General features: G+C 43.8%; 1 protein-coding gene across 1 annotated transcript in view; it reads left to right on the plus strand.

The window, feature by feature from the left end:
- The window catches only part of LOC140495741 (sodium- and chloride-dependent neutral and basic amino acid transporter B(0+)-like), a 122,464-nt gene that overhangs the window by 42,338 nt on the left and 59,662 nt on the right, over window positions 1–20,464 (plus strand). The window contains exon 3 of the mRNA XM_072594791.1: window positions 18,165–18,273. The gene's annotated coding sequence lies outside the window, so the exon portion shown is untranslated. The remainder of the gene's footprint in view (window positions 1–18,164; window positions 18,274–20,464) is intronic.

Consider the following 20,464-nt stretch of genomic DNA (forward strand, 5'->3'; position numbering starts at 1 on the left):
TTAGAACGACGTGTGAAGTTCACTGGCTTTAGCAAATGACTTATTTTATGCCCTGAACAAAATAGATTGCTCACAGCCCATAACTAACTTTCTAAGAGAAATTAATCTTACAAATCTTATAGCAATTAGTTAAAACTAGCTGTCTTTTGTATTTTCACATATGATTAGGATGATGGGAAACATAAGAGGACTAACTGAATTTGATAAACGCAGCTCATAGAAAACAATGAGTGACCGAATTCAAGCTATCCTTAGAGTTAAGCCTGCCTGAGACAGATCCGAAAGAGTCTAGCTGAGTAACATGGGAATGCGAATGAATAGGATGCATAGAAAGATCGAGATTACAGAGTCTGCTGAACATCGTGAGATCATAGGAACCTGGTGCTGTCCACATGAATGCCCATCATTGATTAGGTGTCTCATAGGATTTGGGATACAAAGTAAGAGGGAGGAACATAGTGATCAGCTTATATGTGATTATTAACAGAACATATATAAAAAATACTGCTTTTTATTCTAAAATCAGGATGTATCATTGATCTATTTTCCAATCTCAGCCAAAGATTAATGGAAAAAATTGATTTCTCATGTCAAGACCAGATTCAGGGAAGATCCTTTGGCCCTCTCCTTGCATTAACCAGTTTCTATTTGATTAAAAATCTTCCACTTTCCAGAAGCTTGCCTGCCTTCTGAGTCTTCAGTCCCAGTTGGCAGAAAAAGCACTGACAGATTGGCGCTGCAAGCAGGGTGTCCTGCCTGGAGCCTGTACACCTTGGGCCATGATTTGGGTGAGTATATTTATTTATCAAACTTTTAGCTAATGTGGCACTTGGTGGGAGACATCTGAAGCCAGAGCACAAAACAAACTTCTAAACTGGAGTGAGTGAAAGGAGGCAGGATCACAGATATAAAGAAGCGGGTACCCAGCACGAGAGAGCATGAAACAACGTGAGAAAGAGCATGCTGGAGGCACAAAATTCAGAAAAATGGCAGGGAAAGTCTATGGACAATGGGCTGGGGTCTAGAAAAGTCTAGCCTGCAATAAAAACATGATTAAAATCACAGCAGAACATGATTGAAATGGTGAGGGGACCAAGGCAGAGCAAAAAGATTGGTGGCTGGGTCAAAGAAAGGAAAAAGCACAGAAACAGACTGAAATATTGCAGTGTTCCTAAGTAACAGAGAGAGCAGGGTGAAGACTGACTCACTGCTCTGGTTCACTGAACCTTGTAGGAGGGTTAACTCATTGTGGTCTAGTTTGAATGCACCTTGGTTTGTTGGTTGCTAAATGTTGTCTTGTGCAATCTTTGTGTTTTCATTCTTTAGGGTTTGCGATTTGGGGATGCATTGAAGTTAGTTTGCATTTTGGCAATGTATGGTGATTTAAAGGTATACTGTGTCTGTGTAAGTGTGGGACAAGTACAATTAATGTAATGTCTGTTTAAGAACCTATCAGTGGTTGCGTGAAGCAGAAGTTTGCAACAAAATGTTGATTTAAAAGGTTGGTTTGTAAGGCTTGGGGTGAAAATTTACAGTTTAGAATTGGCTCTGTATTGTGTTTGGAGATGGTAATTTCTGAAATTAAAATGTCCCCATGTTTGGAATTTCATTTACTCGCCAGAAATGAACTTCCAAATATTGTTTTAACAAGTGAGTGAATCTCTAACTCTGGATGATAAAGTTTTCTTATTGTAAAAATACTTTGTGGGAAAATGCAAATGATAGGAAATTTGGAATCTTGGAAAAGCAATTTGTTTTGAACCAAATTCTGACAGTCCTAAAATATGAGGGCTGACAGATGAATTAGAAAAGGCAAACTTAACAGAGGAGATATTTTTCCCTCTTAAAGTGTAACTGTTTTTTGCAGGAGGAGGAGCGACGTGTGATTTAATTATGGGCATGAGTTATACCCCCTCTCTTTCGTAGTAGATCAATACTAATTAATCGATTCTGTTTGACATGGAATGGAGAATGCTTTCTTTAGAAATTCATGCAAATGTCATTTTACTGCTATTGGGTGAAACAATCTGTGGATAGAGAACTGGAGGATGAAAAAAAACAAACAAATTAAGAGAGTTCTCAATTGGGCAAAAGGGCAGCAAATCACCCAGTGAATATTAAGAAACTAACAGCAGCTATTACAGGGAACACATACCGACAGGGAGCTGGTGGGTCACAAACAAGGGGAGTGTGTTTTGTGTCCAATGAAGATGATCACTTCCCCAAGAATTCTCCCAATAAGAAATATAAAGACTTGTCGTTCTGACAAAGGTCTGCAGAGACAAGGATTTAAACAGACACAGAGTAATCTCCAGCCAGTTGCCAATGGCAATGGATAGAACATAGAACATAGAACAATACAGCGCAAAACAGGTCCTTTGGCACTCGATGTTACGCTGACCTATGAACTAATCTAACACTATCTCATCATCATCCATGTGCTTATCCAAGGACTGTTTAAATGCCCCTAATGTGGCTGAGCTAACTACATTGACAGGCAGGGCATCCTATGTCTTTACCACTCTCTGAGTAAAGAACCAGCCTCTGACATCTGCCTTAAATCCATCACCCTTCAATTTGCAGCTATGCCCCCTCATACAAGCCATCGTCACTATCCTAGAAAAAAGACTCTCACTGTCCACCCTATCTATTCCTCTGATTATCTTGTATGTCTCTGTCAAATCTCCTCTTAGCCTCCTTCTTTCCAATGAGAACAGGCCCAAGTCCTTCAGCTTTTTCTCATAAGACCTTCCCTCCAGACCAGGCAACATCCTGGTAAATCTCCTCTGCACCTTTTCCAATGTTTCCACATCCTTCCTGTAATGGGACATCCAGAACTGTACACAATATTCCAAGTGAGACCACACTAGTGTTTTGTATAGTTGCAGCATGACATCCTGGCTCTGGAACTCTATCCCTCTACCAATGAAACCTAACACACCATATGCCTTCTTAATAGCATTATCAACCTGGGTGGCAACTTTCAGGGGTCTATTTACATGGACACCAAGATCCCTCTGCACATCCACACTACCAAGAATCTTTCCATTGACCCAGTATTCTGCCTTCTTGTTATTCTTCCCAAAGTGAATCACCTCACATTTATCCGCATTGAACTCTATTTGCCACCTCTCAGCCCAATTCTGCAGTTTATCCAAGTTCCCCCTGCAATCTGCAACATTTTTCCACACTGTCCATTACATCAACTTTGGTGTCATTTGCAAACTTATTAACTTATCCACCTATGCCTGCATCCAAGTCTTTTATGAAAATGACAAACAGCAGTGGTCCCAAAACAGATCCTTATGGCACATCACTAGTAACCGGGCCCTAGGCTGAATATTTTTCATCAACCACCAATTGTTGTCTTCTTACAGAAAGCCAGTTTCTAATCCAAACTGCTGAATCACCCTCAATCCCATGCCTCTTCATTTTCTCCAAATGCCCACTATGTGGGACTTCATCAAAGGCTTTACTGAAGTCCATGTACACCACATCAACTGCCCTACCCTCATCCACATGTTTGGTCACCTTCTCAAAAAACTCAATGAGGTTTGTGAGCCACGACCTGCCCTTGACAAAACCATGTTGACCATCTCCAATCAAATTGTTGCTTGCTAGATGATTATAAATCCTTTCTCTTATAATCCTTTCCAAAACTTTTCCTGCCACAGACGTAAGGCTCACTGTTCTATAATTAACTGGGTCATCTCTACTACCCATCTTGATTAAGGGCACAACATTTGTAATCCTCCAGTCCTCTGGTACTACACCTGTAGACAATGATGACTCAAAGATCAAGGCCAAAGGCTCTGCCATCTCCTCCATAGTTTCCCAGAGAATCCTCAGAGAATCACCGTGGGCGGCATGGTGGCACAGTGGTTAGCACTGCTGCCTCACAGCGCCAGAGACCCGGGTTCAATTCCCGCCTCAGGTGACTCTCTGTGTGGAGTTTGCACATTCTCCCCGTGTCTGCGTGGGTTTCCTCCGGGTGCTCCGGTTTCCTCCCACACTCCAAACATGTGCAGGTCAGGTGAATTGACCATGCTAAATTGCCCATAGTGTTAGGTAAGGGGTAGATGTAAGGGTATGGGTGGGTTGCGCTTCGGCGGGGTGGTGTGGACTTGTTGGGCCGAAGGGCCTGTTTCCACATTGTAAGTAATCTAATCTAATCAAACAAATTCACTCTGGCCCAGGGGACTTATCTACTTTCACACCTTCTAGAATTGAAGGTGAACCTCAATCCTTTCTAGTCCAAGAGCTCATATCTCAGTCTTCTCCTCGACAGTATTCTCCTTTTCTTGAGTGAAGCACCTCTCCGATCTCCGCAGGATCCACACATAACTTCCCACTTCTGTCTTTGACTGGCCCTATTCCTACCCTAGTCATCCTTTTATTCTTCACATACCTATAGAAAGCTTTAGGGTTCTCCTTTATTCTACCTGATAAAGACTGCTCACATCCCCCTCCTTGTTCTTCTTAACTCGCTCTTTAAAGCCTTCTGAGCTAATCTGTAATTATTCATCGCCTCATCTGAGCCATCCGTCTCAACTTCACATAAGCCTCCCTCTTCTGCTTAACAAGAGACAATTTCTTTAGTAAACCATGGTTCCCTTACCTTACCACTTCCTCCACGCGTGACAGGGACATACACATCAAAGACACACAATATCTGTTCTTTAAACCACCTCCACATTTCGATTGCTCCCCATCCCCTGCATTTTGCTACCCATTCTATGCCTCCCAAGTCTTGCCTAATCACGTTACAATCGCCCTTCCCCCATCTACAATTCTTGCCCTGTGGCATGTACCTATCGCTTTCCATCGCTAAACTAAATGTAACCAAATTATGGTCAGTCTCTCCAAAGTGCTCACCTACCACTAAATCAAACACCAGGGCTGGTTCATTACCAAGTACCAGATCCAGTGTGGCCTCCCCTCTTATCATCCCTTTGACACACTGTGTCAGGAAATCCTCATGCACACATTGGACAAAAACTGATCCATCTGACATACTAGAATGATAGCATTTCCAGCTTCTGGATTAGTGGTGCTGGAAGAGCACAGCAGTTCAGGCAGCATTGCAGGATGACAGCATCGGCGCCACCTCGTGCTCCCGCGAGGAGGTTGAGCAACTCATCAACTTCACCAACACATTCCACCCTGACCATAAATTTACCTGGACCATCTCTGACACCTCCCTCCCCTTCCTGGACCTCTCCATCTCCATTAGTGACTACCGACTTGACACTGACATTTTTTAAAAACCCACCGACTCCCACAGCTACCTGGATTACACCTCTTCCCACCCTACCTCTTGCAAAAATGCCATCCCGTATTCCCAATTCCTCCGCCTCCGCCGGATCTGCTCCCAGGAGGACCAGTTCCACCACAGAACACACCAGATGGACTCCTTCTTTAGAGACCGCAAGTTCTCTTCCCACGTGGTTAAAGATGCCCTCCAACGCATCTTGTCTACATCCCGCACCTCCGCCCTCAGACCCCACCCCTCCAAGCGTAACAAGGACAGAACGCCCCTGGTGCTCACCTTCCACCCTACCAACCTTCGCATAAACCAAACCATCCGCCGACATTTCTGCCACCTCCAAACAGACCCCACCACCAGGGATATATTTGCCTCCCCACCCCTTTCCACCTTCCGCGAAAACCGTTACCTCTGTGACTACCTGGTCAGGTCCACGCCCCCCTACAACCCACCCTCCCATCCTGGCACTTTCCCCTGCCACCGCAGGAACTGTAAAACCTGTGCCCACACCTCCTCCCTCACCTCTATCCAAGGCCCTAAAGGAGCCTTCCACATCCATCAAAGTTTTACTTGCACATCTACTAATATCATTTATTGTATCCGTTGCTCCCGATGCGGTCTCCTCTACATTGGGAGACTGGGCGCCTCCTAGCAGAGCGCTTTAGGGAACATCTCCGGGACACTTGCACCAATCAACCACACCGCCCCGTGGCCCAACATTTCAACTCCCCCTCCCACTCTGCCGAGGACATGGAGCTTCTGGGCCTCCTTCACCGCCGCTCCCCCAGCAGATGCCTGGAGGAAGAACGCCTCATCTTCCGCCTCGGAACACTTCACCCCCAGGGCATCAATGTGGACTTCAACAGTTTCCTCATTTCCCCTTCCCCCACCTCACCCTAGTTCTAAACTTCCAGTTCAGCACTGTCCCCATGACTTGTCCGGACTTGTCCTACCTGCCTTTTCCTTCTATCCACTCCACCTTCTCCTCCCTGACCTATCACCTTCATCCCCACCCCCACTCAGCCATTGTACTCTATGCTACTTTCTCCCCACCCCCACCCTCCTCTAGCTTATCTCTCCACACTTCAGGCTCACTGCCTTTATTCCTGATGAAGGGATTTTGCCCGAAACATCGATTTCGAAACTCCTTGGATGCTGCCTGAACTGCTGTGCTCTTCCAGCACCACTAATCCAGAATCTGGTTTCCAGCATCTGCAGTCATTGTTTTAACTTATAGCATTTCCAGTCAATTTTGGGGAAGTTAAAGTCCCACATAATGACCACCCTGTTCCTTTCACTCCTACCCAGAATCATTTTGCCAATCCTCTCCTCCCTATCCCTGGAACGTTGCGGAGGCCTATAAAAATCTCCAAGCAGTGTGAACTCTCCTCTCCTGTTTCTAACCTCAGCCTATACCACCTCAGTACATGATTCCAAGTCAAACGTTCCTTCTGTCCTTGACTAACAAAGCCACACCTCCCCCTCTTTTACCACCTTCCCTGATCTTAATGAAAGATTTACACCTGGGGACCCTGTAACATCCATTCCTGACCCTGCTCTATCCATGTCTCCGAGATGGCCACAACATCGAAGTCCCAGGTACCTCTCTATGCTGCAAACTCACCTACCTTATTCTGGATCCTCCTGGAAGCACAATTAACACAATGTAGTTGTAACATCACACCAGAAATAAAAAGAAACAACTACTGTTAAACGAAGAAGACAATTATTGGACTATATAACTATTGCAGGAACTTTGTAAACAAAAGTTGCAGCAAATTAGCCAGACCCCTGCAAGGCCTTATCAAGGCGGTGGAGGGGTAGTTGGGGGAGAGGGGTGTTGCAGGCTAGCTCAGAGGAGATTGACTGGGGACCTGAGCAGGAGGCTGCCTTTGTTAAGATCAAGCAGAAACTGGCCTCCACACCAGCGTTAAGAACTCCCCGAACTGAAAAGGCCCTTAGGAATAGGGCTGCCATAGCTTGGAGCAGTCTGAGAGATGGTCCCAGGTCAGTTGGAGTGTGCTGCACCATCTTGGACAATTGGAACAAACATGGAGGCGATGTGATAGATGCTGAGGAATTGCGAGAGCAGAAGCAGTTTTCTGAGGAGAAGGATGAGGACATTGAGCTGGAGCAAACACTCGCAAAGGATTACAGGACTCAATTGCAGTGGGAACTACAAAACAGACAGGGCCTGACTTGACACCCAGTTCTATGGATGACAGCTCAGTACAGCCCACCACGGAGAACTGTCAATGTCAAGATGCCTGCATTTGGTTCATTTCATATGTATGCACGGCAGCCTGTATTCATTTCGTTTGTGTTCTCATTTACAATCTGACAATGATAGGTCATGTTTGGAATTGTCCAATTGCTGACCTGTATGTGGTGTTCCCTTACTGGACAATGACAAGAAATGCAAAACTAAGCAGCAATTGAGGAATCAGGCCACTGAGGTAAGAGTATTGGTTACTCCGATGGGATGAACGGTGTGGCCCACTAGTTAGACAGTGAGGGGGCTGAGAGAATGGGGTTGAATGTGCACTCCAGTGATGTGCCATGGCCATCACGGATTTGCTACAGTGTTGCCTGTAAGGTCTGGTGTCAGATTTGCAAACCTCATCTGGGAGCACAGTGGCCTTTTAAAGATGGTATGGGTTCAAGAGATGCCACTATTTCGACAGACATCTGCTGTGTGGTAAGTGATAAGAGTCATGCAGTCAGAGAGTCACACAGCGTGGAAACAAACCCTTTGCTCCAACTCAAAATGTGTGATTTCCTGATGAAAGGCTTATGCCTGAAACGTTGACTGTCCTGCTCCTTGGATGGTGTTCTTTTCCAGAGCCAAACATTTCAACTCTGACTCTCCAGTATCTGCAGTCTTCACTTTCTCCTTTGCTCCAACATGTCCAGACTGACCAGGTATCATAGTACAAAGAACACTACAGCACAGGCCCCAGGTCAGCGCAACATCGAGGGCAAAGGGCCTGTACTGCTCTGTAATGTTCTATGTTCTCTGATGTTGTGCCTAATGTCCCTAATGTATCTGGCTCTACTACCATTGCTGGCAGTGCATTCCACACAGCCACTAGTCTTGGTGTAAAAAACCTATCTCTGACATCTTCCATAAACCTTGCTCCAATTGCCTTAAAATTATGCCTCCACGTGATAGATGTTTCCACCATGGGAAAAAAAAAGTCTCTGACTATCCAACCTATTTATGCCTCTCAACATCTTGTACACCTCTATCAAGTTACCTCTCATCCTTCTTCACTCCAATGAGAAAAGCCCTAGCTCCCTCAACCTTTCTACATAAGACATACCCTCCAGTCCAGGCAGCATCCTGGTAAATCTCCTCTGCGCCCCCTCTAAAGTTTCCACATCTTTCTTATAATGAGGTGACTAGAACTGAATACAATATTCCAAGTGTGGTCTAACCAGGGCTCTGTAGAGCTGCAGCTTAACCCCGTTGCTCTTGAACTCAACCTCCCTGTTATTGAAAGCCAAAGTTAAAAATCACACAACATCAGGTTGTAGTGCAACAGGTTTATTTGGAAGCGCTAGCTTTCGGAGCGACGCTCCTTCATCAGGTGGTTGAAATCAATTGAAAACCAAAACAACATGAACCTTCTTAGCAACCCTATCAACTTAGGTAACAACTTTGAGAAATCTATGGACATGGACCCCAAGATCTTTTTTTTATTATATGGAATCCCTATAGTGTGGAAACAGGTTCCTCAGCCCAATAAGTTCACATCGAATCTCCAAAGACCTATCCAGATCCATTCCCCAACACTATTATCCTATATTTACCTCTGACTAATGCACCTAACCTCCATCCCTGAACACAGTGGGCAATTTAGCATGGCCAATTCACCAAACCTGCACATCTTAGATTGTGGGAGGAAACCAGAGCAGACACAGGGAAAATGTGCAAACTCCACGCAGACAGTTGCCTGAGGTTGAAATCAAACCCATGTCCTTAGCGCTGTGAGGCAACAGTGCTAACCACTGAGCCACTATGCCATCTGTTCCTCCACACTGGCAAGAATCCTATTGTTTACCCTGTAATCTGCATTCAAATTCAACTTTTCAAAATGAATTACTTCACACTTTTCCAGGTTGAACTCCATCTGCCACTTATCGGCCCAGTTCTGCATCCTATCAATGTTCCATTGCAACCTACAACAACCCTCCACACTATCCACAACTCTACCAACTTTCATATCATCCAAGTCATTTATAAAAATCACAAAGAGCAGGAGTTCAGAACAGGTCCCTGCAGAACACCATTGGTCACCAAGCTCCAGGCTAAATACTTACCATCTACCACCACCCTCTGTCTTCTATGGGCCAGCCATTTCTCTATCCAGACAGTCAGTTTTCCCTGTATCCCATGCCACCTTACTTTCTGAATGAGCCTACTGTGTGGAACATTATCAAACACCTTGCTAAAATTCATGTATACCACATCCACTGCTCTACCTTCATCAATGTGTTTTATCACATCCTCAAAGAATTCAATACGGTTTGTGAGGCATGACTTGCCCCTCACAAAGCCATGCTGACTATCTCTAATCAAACTACGGTTTTCCAAATAATCATAAATCTTCTCTCTCAGAGCCCTCTCCAGCATTTGCCCACCACTGACATAAGACTGATGGATCTGTAATTCCCAGGATTATCCTTTTTCCCTTTCTCGAACAAGTATTTTCCACCCTCTAATCACCTGATACACTTCCAGTGGCAAATCATCAGCAAAGGTGCAGCAATCTCTTCCCTCACTTACCTAAGAATGATCCTGTCTGTACCAAGGGATTTATCTATCCTTATGTTTTTCAAAATTTTCTGCACATCCTCCTCCCTAACATCAACCTATTCTAGCATATCAGTCTATTTCATGCTGTCCTCTGAAACATCAGGTTCCCTCCCAGTAGTGACTACTGAAGCAAAGTATTCATTAAGGACCTCCCTTCCAGACACAAGTTCGGTCCACTATCCCTGATCAGCCTGACCCTCACTCTGGCCATCCTCTTGTTCCTCACATAAGTGTAGAACGCTTTAGGATTATCCTTAACCTTACCCACTGAAGCTTTTTCATGACCCTTTCTATCTCTCCTAATGAATCTGTGGAATCTCTTTGGATTATCCTTAACCTTATTTGCCAAGTCTATCTCATTTCTGCTCTTTGCTTTCCTGATCTCCATCTTAAGAATGCCCCTACCCTCTTTATATTGCTCAAGAGGTTTATTTGAACCCAGTTGTCTCTATCTGACATATGATTCTTTTTTTCTTGACTAGAACCTCAATATCTTTATTCAACTATTGTTTTCTAATCCTACCAGCCTTACTTTTTACTTTAACAGGAACTCTGAACTCTCATTATCACACTTCTTTTTATTCATTTGTGGGATATGGGTGTCACTAGCTGGGCCAACATTTATAGCCCATCCCAAGTTGTCCTTAAGAAGGTGGTGGTGAGCTGCCTTCTTGAACTGCTGCAATCCACCTGCTGCAGGTTGACCCACAATGCCTTTAGGGAGGGAATTCCAGGATTTTGATCCAGTGACAGTGAAGGAATGGCAATATATTTCCAAAACTGGAGGGTGAATGGCTTGGAGGAGAACTTGAAGGTGGTGGTGTTGCCCTTGTTCTTTGAGATGAAACAGATAGTGGGTTTGAAAGGTGCTGTCTGAGGATCTTCAGTGAATTTCTGCAATGCTTCTTGTAGATCGTAAAAACTGCTGCTGCTGAGCATTGTTGGTGGAGGGAGTGGATGGTTGTGAATTTAATACCAATCAGTGGGCTGCTTTATCCTGGAAGGTGTCAAGCTTCTTGAGTGTTGTTGGAGCTGCACTCATCCAGGCAAGTGGGGAGTATTCCATCACATTCCTGACTTGTGCCTTGTAGATGTTGGACAGTCTTTGGGAAGTCAGGGTTACTCACCGCAGTATCCCTCGTCTCTGACCTGCTCTTGTAGCCAATGTCTTTATATGGTAAGTCCAGTTAGGTTTCTGGTCAATGATAACCCCCAGGATGTTGACAGTGGGGGATTTGGTGATAATAACACCATTGATTGTCAAGGGGTGGTATTTAGACTGACTTTTAGTGGAGGTGGTCAATGTTACTTGACAATCATCAGCCCAAACCTAGATATTGTCGAGATCTTCTTACATTTAAACATGGACTGCTTCAGTATCTGAGGAGTCGCAAATGATGCTCAACATTGTGCAATCATCATCGAACATCCCCACCTCTGACCTTATGATGGAAGGATAGTCATTGATGAAGCAGCTGAAGATGGTTGGGCCTAGGGCACTACCCTGAGGAACTCCTGCATAAGTGTCCTGGAGCTAAGATGACTGACCTCCAACAACCATGACCACCTTCCTATGTGTCAGGTTTGACTCTAACCACCAAAGAGTTTTCCCCTGGATTCCCATTGATTCCAGTTTTACTTCTGATCCTTGATGCCACACTCAGCTAGCCACAATTTTGATGTCAAGGGCTGTCACTCTCCCCTCACCTCTGGAATTCAGTTTTTTTTTTCAATGTTTAAACCAAGGTTGTAATGAGGTCAGGAGCTGAGCACCCCTGGTGGAACCCAAACTGGGTGTCACTGAGCAGGCTATTGCTGAGCAGGTGCTGTTTATTAATACTTGTTGATGACACCTTCCATCACTATACTGATGATCAAAAGGAGACTGATGGGGCAGTAACTGGACAGGCTAGGTTTGTCCTGCATTTTATTTCCAGACAATTTTCCACATTGTCGGGTAGATGCCAGTGTAACTGTACTGGAACAGCTTGGCTAGGGGAGCGGCAAATTCTGGAGCACAAATCTTCAGTATTAGGTGGCTATTTTGCCTGCCATTGTACCAGGGTTTCAGACATCTACTCAGAGTTGAAAAACTATTTTCAAAGATAGGGGGAGGGTCCAGTGGTAATGGTCTATGTAGGTAACAACAAATTACAGAATTCGAAGATTATAACCTTTGGATGATTACCTAACCTGCCTGTAAATTAGCATAGGCTACATCCAATGAGGAAGACAAGTATACAGCTGAAAGACTGGTCTGGGAGAAATGCATTCTGATCTGTGGGCCATTTGCACTAGGGAAAGGTGCAGCTGTACCATTGGGATAGTCTGAACTGCACTGGGGCCAATATCTATGCAAAGGGTGTCAAACTATCTGGTGGCGTCAAGGGATCAATTGTGATAATTAATGGCATATCAAAAAGCACAGACATGGTAAGAGGGGAATATACAGGCAGCCCCCAGGTCAATTTGTTTACATGTCATGGCACAATTCAGGACAATGGGAAGCAGCCATTCATAAGTGTAAGAAATGTCAGGTCTTTAAACTTGAAAATCAATACAGGATCATGTTCATAATTACTCGCATTTGTAAGTCCAACATTCTGAAATTGGGGAGCCCCTGTGTGGGATAAAGAAGAGTTCATGTGGGTAAGTCTGAGAAGGGTAAAGGAAAGACATTATTGTGTTGAGACAATCGAAATTCAAACATCAGCCGCAGGCATGAAACTGGTTGCAAGTGAATTATCCATAAAGGAAACATCTGGCAATTACAATAGGAACAAGTTATATTGATGAGCAAGTTTTGGTCATGCCTAGCTTAACAGATAACCACAGAATAATGAGAAATGTCTTGTGGTTGGACATGTAAAATGTGATTGGTTAGAAGTAAATGGGATGATAAGTGGACACTAAGGATTGGGTAAACAAGAGAGCATAGAATGGAGAAATAAAGTATAAGAATGTGAGGCAAACACAGATAGATCTGCTTTGCGTCACCTTGCTATGTACCATTAACACCATGCTTCTGCAATAAAGACTTCAAGAAAACATCGTGTAGATCCCTACCTGGTTATTCCTACTATCGGGAAAATGAGTACCCAACAACTAGGCGTAGTCAGCAGGATCGCAAAAGGATAAAGGGGAAGAGGTTTTGAAAACCATTTCAGTCTAATCGACACCGAGAGGTAAGGACTCCTCATGTAATAAACATCCAAAGGGGGGAAGTGGTGGTCTGAGATTTTCCCTGTCTGACGCGATCTGAAACTGCTGGACAGTTTCGATCTGAGACATAGGACAGAAAAAGGGGAGCCTTTGTCTATGACTCTTAGAGAGTCTATTTTAGTTCAAATCTAACCCGAAATCCAGGGATAATGTCTAAATTTGGGCAGGCACCACCTGACATTGTTGAGGATGAAGTCTTGTAGAAATTCAGGGAACATATTGAACAACAATTTGACCATCCTACCACTCTGACTAAAATTTGTCAAAAGTATGGAACCTTCATGGGACAGTGGTCCCTGGATGATATTAAATGGGTCTGGGGAAAGACTACCCATCTAAAAATAAGAAAAAAATTTGCTGGTCACTCTGTGTAATACAACAACCCAGATATAGACAAGAAATAATTGAAAAATTGAATTATGATAGAGAAATTCATAGTCTAAGAGAGCAAATAAAACCTGTTTGAGAGGAATTAAAAACCACAGAGAAAGAATTGTCACAAACTCAAAAGGAATTAGAACACCTAAAACTACGTCACGCACATCACCCCCTCCCTACCTGATTGCCCCATTGTATCCAAAATCCTTGCCTCAACCAGCCCCTCCGGGTGATGGCCCAGATAAGATTCATACTATCAGTGGTGCCCACTGCCCTGAGGGAAGTTCTGACACATCCAGCAGTTCAGAAGATAAGAGGCACCCCCTGTTGTTATGAGGCCTGTATGGAGGAATCGACAGAAGGGAAGAAAAGTAAAGATTGAGCGAGAGGTTTGGGATAAGATATAAATTTATCCAATTTTAATCCATGAGACAAACTAGTTGAAAGATGGCCCAAAGAATTGCCACACCTGAAGAAGGGAGGTGTGAAAACATGGAAAGGGTTAGAAAAACTTAAGAAAATATCTACCTGACACTCTGTGGATGGAGTTCTAATCCTGTTTGCCATAATGGGGAATAATGCAGGACAAACATTGGACTTCAGGGTTAACAACCACATGGGACAGGAAGGACAGACTTTAAATGACAGTTGGCAGACAATCCACAGTTGGCTGCAAGAATTTGGACCATCGAAAACTGTTTGGAGTAAAATACCTGCATGCCAACAGAATGGAAATGAAGATGTTAAAAACTTTGCAGAAAGATTTGTTGATGTCTGGATCAAGCTTCCTGGTCTAGCTCCTAATAACAATCCAGAGAAAGAGGAGGAAATTTGGTCCCAGTAAAGGCTGCTTTGGGAGCAGCCTTACAGCTTGAACTAGTTAAGATGTTAAAAGTACAATGTCACGATTTGGATAAAAGCTCACCCACTTTTGGTGAAGTAATAGAGGAAGCTAATCGTCTGCGGGCAAATATAGAATTGAAGCTCAGAGCCATGCAGACTATAGAGGCTCCTAACACTGAGAAAAACCCAGGGAAGTGCTACGGTTGTGGAAAAGAGGGTGATTTGGCTAAAAGGTGCAACTTAGAAAAGGGAAATACCGACAAAAACAGGCCCCCAAACTGGATAAGGAAGTGTCTGGATGGGAGAAGTTGTCCTTGAAGGAGCATCTTATGTTATTGGAACAGCTCGAGCGCTGTACTGAACTTCAGGTAAAAGAACTCATTCACAAAACACTAGAGCAACCCATCTCCATCTTTGAGCCCATTATTTTCACGGCCATCGAGAACCATTCGGATAGCTGCTATGTTTTGATGGGGTGGGTGATAGGAAAGTTGACTGCCTTTTTGACATTAATGCAGAACTAACATGTTTACCCTTAATTGATGGACATGATTTACCTTTGGAGGGATAGCGGAGAACTGCTGTAGGAGTAGGGGGGAAAGAACTAAGACTTGAGAAAACTAAGCCTCTGCCAATAAGATTGAATCCAACGAGATTTTTACATCTGTATGGGTTAGACCCATACCACAGGCCCTATTAGCGATGGATGTATTAACTCAATGCATTTGCTGTTACACTTTGAGAATGGCCATGTTATTTGGTCAATACGACATCTCAAACAGGAAGAATGGCAGAATCATCTCATTTGGGCAAAGGACAAAAATGATCCACTGTTAAAGATGATCCACTTTTCCTGGAGTTCTCCCATCATGTACTAAACAATACTCCATTAGTTCTGTCTCCATTGCTGATGTTTTACCTGTAATCAAATGATTAGAGCAACAAAGTATACCAGTAGAAGTCCATAGTTCACCTAACAGTCCAGTCTGGCTGGTTAAAAAGCCAGACTGAACTTCACATCTGACAGTAGGTTACAGGAGAGTGACCCAGTGCATTGACCAAAAAGCACCCTTGGTTGCAGATCCCTGTGCCATTTTTAATTCTCTTTCACTCGAATACAAATATTTTTCAGTGATAGACATGGCCAATAGATTTGGGTCCGTTCCTTTGGCCCGTGAGGGACAACCATGGTTTGCTTTTACCAGCCAACAACGACAGTATATCTGGATGCATCGACTGCAGAGCTTTCACAGTAGCCCTACTGTATTCCACATGGCTTTGCAAGATCATTTGCGGGAATTGCCTCTGATAACATCCATGATGATTCAGTATGTGGATGATATTCAAATAGCATTCCAGACTAAGGAACAGCATAGGGCAGCTTTACGCATTTTCCTTGATCATTTGTACTCCTTAAGGCAAACCTAAAGAAGGTGCAACTCGCCCAGGAAGAGGTAGAATACCTGGGACAAACGATTTCAGCAGGAAAACATGAAATAAGGCAGGACTGGACAGCCATTACTTGAACAGCCAAATAACCCACTAATATTCGGGAATTCAGATCTTTTCTAGGTCATTGTAATTTTGATTGAAACTGGATTGGTAGTTATGCACATTTAGCTCAGCCACTGAATGATCTCCTGAAAGAAAAGAGTGAATCCAAGGAGACTGACCCCAAAGCAGCATTCTGCCTTCCAAAAATTAAAATCTGCTGTGTGCTCAGCCTCAGCTTTGGGTATCCCAAATAACAGGAGACCTTTTCACTCTTCATGTACATGAAAAGGACAGTTATATGAAAGCTGTACTGCCCCAGGAAAACAGTCACAGACAGCAGCCCATTAGCTACTATCGTATTACGCTCGGTTGGACCCAGTGGCGCTGGGATGGGGTAGCCGTTTGAGAGCTATGGAAGGTTACCTCCAAGGCGGTAATAGCCACAGCATCCTGTATTGGATCAAAAACTAATTATGAAGTGCCCTCACACAGTCCTTGCCATGTTGTCTATGAATCAGGCTTCCCACCCTCTTGGAAGCTCCCAACCTCCACCTTGTTGGCGCCAGTTCAGTCCAATTTTGCTCCCAACCATGCAAAACCAATGGGGGTGGTGGGGGGGGGGGGGGGGGGGGGAGGGGAAGAGTTGGGAGGGTGGGGAAGAGGAGGAGAGGAAGAGACTGATTAGGTCGAAGGCGAACGTGATTGTGTGGAAATTCTGCAGCAACTCGGGTGGCCAAGGAACCCTTGCAGAATCCAGACTGAGTTCTCTTCATAGACATATCTTTGTTTGATGAGAATGGTACACAGAATGCCAGCTGGGCTGTTACTAGCCTGCATGAAGTCATAGCCCAAGGAGGTCTGTCAGCAAGCACTTCAGCACAGCAAAGTGCTCTCAGCTGCAGGAACCCCAATTAGAATTGGGGGTGAAGTTCATAATCTCCGAAATGCCGTACAATTACCACAAGAAGTCTGCATTTTAAACTGTAAAGTCCATAATAAAGGAAATCCCATGGAATTCTAGCTGTTTTTGAAGCTGCTAGAAAGGCAGCCTCTGAAGGTAGTGGCTGACAAGAGCCAGTAACACCTAAATTGCAGACTTTAGTCAGCAAGTGACAAGACTTAAAAGACAATGAAGGGACAGTGTTCATGGGAAGAAAAGTGGGCATGGATTGAAGTAGGTGAAAACAATAACTGCAGATGCTGGAAACCAGATTCTGGATTAGTGGTGCTGGAAGAGCACAGCAGTTCAGGCAGCATCCAAGGAGCAGCAAAATCGACGTTTCGGGCAAAAGCCCTTCATCAGGAATGAGGACTGAAATTGTGTGATGATGGTGTTTGAAGGCAGAGAGACCAATAAACCAGTAACACCACGAATACTAATGACATTTCTGGCACAGAAAATTTATTGGTGAGGACATTTGTTTCCACTATAGGTGATGGCAAGGCTCCAAAAGAGTTAGTGAGGAACAGGATTCAAGAAACATACACTATTTGTGGCAGATCATTGTGCAACATGCCAAAATAATCCTAGACCAACCACAGTGATTGCACAATTGAGACCTCCGGCACCTGCCGGGCCCTTCCAACATCTTCTTAGATATCCCAACCAAAACGTCAAGGATATTCAGAGGTTTGAGTCACTGTTAACAAATTTTCAAGCTGGGTGGAAGCATCTCCCGCTCGGCAAGCCACGCCCAATCATACCACTACAGCCCTCTGTAAGGGATACATCCCCCGATGGGGACTCCCAAGTTGTATAGATTTGGACCAAGGGACTCAATTTGCAGATGCATTGTGCCAGGAAGTGTAGAGACTGCTGAATATTAAGTGGGAATTGCATTGGCCTAATCACCTTCAGTCACTGCGACAGGTCGAACACACAAATCGGATTCTGAACCAACACTCGGCTAACTCTCATCAGGAAGGATTGCCTTGGCCTCAAGCTCTGCCTCTGGTATGATGTAGCATTTGAGCTATCCCTAATTAAACCACAGGTCTGAGTCCTTTTGAGGTAGTAACTGGTAGACTCATGTCTCTACCTGGTACAATTGATCTTAGAACAGCAGATTGTCAACTATTGAGTGATTCATTGTTAAAGTATTTCAGGATCTAACCGATTCTGTTCATTTTGCTTCCCAACAGGTGTCAGCAGCTTGAGGAGATTCCCCTAAAGGCGTTCACGACATCATTCCCGGCAAGTGGGTCTACGTTAAGAAAATACACAAAGAATCGTTGGGTGTCCAAAGGGAAGGTCGGTATCAAGTTCTTCTCCTAACACCTTCATCCATGAATATGCAGGGCAGGAAGGCTTGGATTCATGCATCACATGTCAAAAGGGCTAACATCGTGACAAAGTTTTTATTTTTGGGACTCGTAATTGTTTTGATCTCTTGGGTCACATGAACACGCACTGTTAGGCATGAGTTAAATGTGAATACTTTTTTGTACATGTCTTATGTTTATCCTGGACATATGAATATCTCCAGCTGCTGGGGTTGCTCTCATATTCCCATGCATTCAAAGGACGGTATCCCCTTAGACCCATGCCTTTTAATGTATCTGCAGTGACTGAATGGGTCACTCGCCAGAACGAATCCCACATGGCTGCCACATCTTCCACAGAGAAAGGGATATATTGGGTGGAAATTAATGGCACCAGAGATAAGTGGGAATCGACAGGGTACAGTTTTTCGGCATTTGAACACTGGTATCAACCTCAATTTAATACCGTCCGTATCACCATCACTAATACATCAATGGTGGGAAAATCGTTATGTTCTATTTGTCTCACTTGATCTAAGCCAAAAGGTTGGTTTGCAGGTCAGAGTAGTTGTACCTAATATTTTAATGTCACATCTGATGCTTGTCTTCCATCTAAACTTAATTTTATTAATTTCACATCAGCAGAAACTTTTGACTACATCTGGCTCCTGAACTATATAACTCAGTTTATCCTGTGCAATGGTACTTTTTTTGTTTGCGGACATAAGGCTTACACGTGGTTACCTCTGTCATGATCTGGTTCCTGTTTATTTAGCTTTTTTAGTCCCTTTTATGTGTCATATTCTACCTTTCATCCCTTATTCTCCATAAACGTTGCAACTCTAAGATAGACAAGTTCTTTGCCCTTTGATATTGGCCATATGCTGCATATAAATCCTTTTCTGAGATTCAATTACTCTATTCCATATTGGAACAAGTAGTTCTTGACACCTCCCAAGCCCTTGATTAGAGTAATGTAGAAATGGTTGCTATTCAAACAACAACATTACTAAATCGGATGGCCCTGGATTGGCTACTATCTGAGAAAGGAGGGACCTGTGCCCATGTAGGAAAGGAGTGTTCTACCTACATTCTGGCCAATTCTGAAGAGATCATAAATTCAGCTGCTCATATTCACAAGGAGGTCGACAAACTTAAACAACTCCCTTCAAGGACCATATAGAATTTGGCTACAACTGGTCAGGATCACTTGAAACATTTATCCTTCAGGAGATTAACATCTCTCTTGTTGTTATTCTTGCTTTATATGTATGTATCAAATGTTGTTTTACTTGTGCTCTTAACCCTCCTACGTTACGACATCTTGAAGCTTCTGATCAGAAGAAGCAAATACTGACTGCTGCATATGGATAATGATTCATAATGTACGATGTGATTGGAATCAAAAGGGCCAAACGCAGGCAAGTGGAACTAGTTTAGTTTGGGAAACATGGTTAGCATGGATGAGTTGGACCAAAGGGTCTGTTTCTGTGCTCTATAACTTTATGAGAACTTTTAATTCGCTCAGTTGCTAACTCCAGTAGTACAGTTGACAAACAAAACATTGAGTACCCTGTAAAGGAAACATCTGGCAATCACAGACAGAACAAGTTGTGTTGATGAGTAAATTTTGGTCATGCTTAACCTAACAGATAATCGCAGGACACAGAGAAACATTTTGTGATTGGACATGTAAAATGTGATTGGTTAGAAGTACTCGGAGTAAGTGGAGGCTGAGGATTGGGTAAAGGGAGAGCATAGAATGAAGAAATAAAGTATAAGAATGTGTTGTAGATTGCTATAGAAAACTTGCTCAAGAGAAACTTTGCATTATCCAAACATCACCCATAATTAATTAATCACATTATAGCCAAACCGTATTGACAAAACGCACATTATAGCAGAAACACCGAGGATCATTGAGTCATAGAGATGTACATCATGGAAACAGAACCTGCGGTCCAACCCATCCATGCCAACCAGATATCCCAACCCAATCTAGTCCCACCTGCTAGCGCCCGATCCGCCAAACCCTTCCTATTCATACACCCATCCAAATGCCTTTTAAATGTTGTACTAGCCTCCATCACTTCCTCTGGCAGCTCATTCCATACATGTAAAAAGTTGCCCCTTAGGTCTCTTTTATATCTTACCCCTCTCACCCTAAACCCTCTAGTTCT

This window comes from Chiloscyllium punctatum, chromosome 25 (genome assembly GCF_047496795.1).
Source record: "Chiloscyllium punctatum isolate Juve2018m chromosome 25, sChiPun1.3, whole genome shotgun sequence".
Lineage (NCBI taxonomy): Eukaryota > Metazoa > Chordata > Chondrichthyes > Orectolobiformes > Hemiscylliidae > Chiloscyllium > Chiloscyllium punctatum.